General features: G+C 38.5%; 1 long non-coding RNA gene across 1 annotated transcript; it reads right to left on the bottom strand.

Moving 5' to 3' along the window:
* Positions 1 to 404: 404 nt before the first annotated feature.
* LOC136982300 (uncharacterized) lies at positions 405 to 1,496 on the bottom strand. Its single transcript, XR_010881874.1, has 2 exons — positions 1,373 to 1,496; positions 405 to 573 (listed from the first exon to the last, which is right to left on the bottom strand). It is a non-coding gene; the product is annotated as an uncharacterized lncRNA (long non-coding RNA).
* Between the last annotated feature and the right edge of the window lie 761 nt (positions 1,497 to 2,257).

Genomic DNA, 2,257 nt, shown 5'->3' with positions numbered 1-2,257 from the left:
ATCTCTCTCTCTCTCTCTCTCTCTCTCCCTCAATTGACCGCGAGTTAACTTTATATATTCGGAAATTGAAAGGGGATTAGATCTCTGGAATGTCGCGGACGTCGACACCCCTCTTCCAACGTTTTGCCTTGTATCACTCGTTTATGTAACCACTTAGTTAATGTTGTTATTAAATTTATTTGATTAATTATGCGAGAGTGATTACTCGTGTATCGCCGACGCCTCATCGACTTATCCGCGACCTCCCACTCGATTTTTGCCCTCCTATACTGCCATCCACTGACCACATGAGCGGGACTCACCTCCCCGTTGTCGGATAACGGGTTAAGCCTTGATTCTTAACCCCCGATTCTCACAATAATATTAAACAAAACAACTAAAGCCCATATTTTATAAGTAATGTATTTAGATAGGAATATTTTTATTATGTCGCTGTCACATATTCAATTATTACAAAATCATAAACATATTTCTATATTTTTTCCTAAACTCCAACACATAGAACATTCAACCAGTGGCGTGCCGTCATTGGAAGCACCGCTTCCATCTTCCAATGACCTTTTCTTGTAGTTTCTAAAATATAAATTTTCATATTTTTACGTACTTTGAATTAATTAAAATTAATATTTCATTATAACTGCATTATGTATCTTATTACAAATTTAAACTACATGTGAAAAAACGATAAGATTGCTATTGTATATTCGAATACCAGTGGCGGAATGGAAGCGCTTACGAGACAGCTTCCACAGCGAGAATTACAGAATGGTGTAAAGCAGCTAGAGGGCATTTGCGCCTGCGCTTTACAGAGCACCAACCTCAGCCGGTTTAGCTGGTGGAAGCTACACGCGTGTAACGCTTCCAACGATTCTATCCCTTGCCACTGGGTAGGAAGCTATGGGCGCGTTTTTTTATGCAGCGAAAGTGTAGCGAAATGACATCACGAGCAGCGTTGGCCACGGTAACATCGACGATGACAATTATCTGTTAACTTTCGCACCTGGGAACATATCCTCTTTTAAGTCCCGGCCTGCTGTCCTGATTTCGCCGTGACAATATAACAACAAGCTACCAACTGTCGGCAGTCGTCGCCAGCTCTTGAACCGGGCCACTCGTTTTCCCTGTGTTTCAAATTTTGGATAAATCGTTTTAATAATCTTTACGGGTACATCATCCTCCTCTTCTGCAGCCGTACTATCAACTGTTGACCCCTGAACTAAGAACTATCATATAGAAGTTTCTTCTTTTCGACCGGCAAGTATCCAATCTTCAATTCCTTTACGAGGTATATATCACCCCGCTCGCTCAAATCTAAACTCTCTCTCTTGCAATCGTATCTGTATAGTTGTTCTAATATAATATGTATCATAACCTTTTTCCCCCTTTTTTCAACTAAACGGTTATTTGTTAGTTTAACAGTTAGTTTAAATAACGGTTAGTTTAAATAGAATCCGAGTGAGTCACTTCCAACCCACTGTCTCACAGTCTCCATCTCGAATCCGATCGTCCTCTCGCGTGATCTACTTTTAAAACAAACATCGCCGTCCCGGCTTCCGTTTCAAATGACACTGGGTGGTGTCAGCCCTGACGATGCATCAAAATAATGCCGACCCTCCGGTCACAAATTAAAATAATGTTCAATATATAAAAATTGATTCAACTTTAATCATGAATGGTCGAAATGATGCAATGCGCAATCTCATCTTCGGAAAGAAGCGGCCGAGCAAATGAAACTACTGTATAATGGCAGATAGTCGTGGGTTCGGCGCCTAACCAATGAGACATATTGAATTTTTACGGATTTTCTTAACGTGTCTATTAAATACGGTTCATTTTTCTACAGAAAATCCTTTCGAGGAGCATTTATATCCAACAAACATTGTCAAGTAGATGAGTACTCGCACCTCCAAACACGCTTTACTGAAATCTGTGTTCATATAACTTTATTATTTTTACTTATAACCTAGTATTAAACAATTTTAAGAAATTATCATTTGAATGTTATCAGAGTCAAAGTTTTATTAATTAAAACTAAGACAGTGAGTGAGATGTTCTGTAATGTTTAAATTGAAATTAATTTCTCGCGATTAAAAAAGAAAACGTACAGTACAATATAATTTTATATTTCGGTGATATGTAATTTTATTTTATAAGACTACAATTGCATCATGCTGAAAAACAATTACGACATCATTTCAAGCTCTGCATTTATTGGTTGCTCTGTCCCAAACTTTGGCCCAGTTGGGAAGTCCCTCGC

This window comes from Centruroides vittatus, unplaced genomic scaffold (genome assembly GCF_030686945.1).
Source record: "Centruroides vittatus isolate TY-2023 unplaced genomic scaffold, ASM3068694v2 contig_82, whole genome shotgun sequence".
NCBI classification, from domain to species: Eukaryota; Metazoa; Arthropoda; class Arachnida; order Scorpiones; family Buthidae; genus Centruroides; species Centruroides vittatus.
Note: the sequence above shows the minus strand (reverse complement) of the source record. Positions and strands in the feature narration are given on the sequence as shown.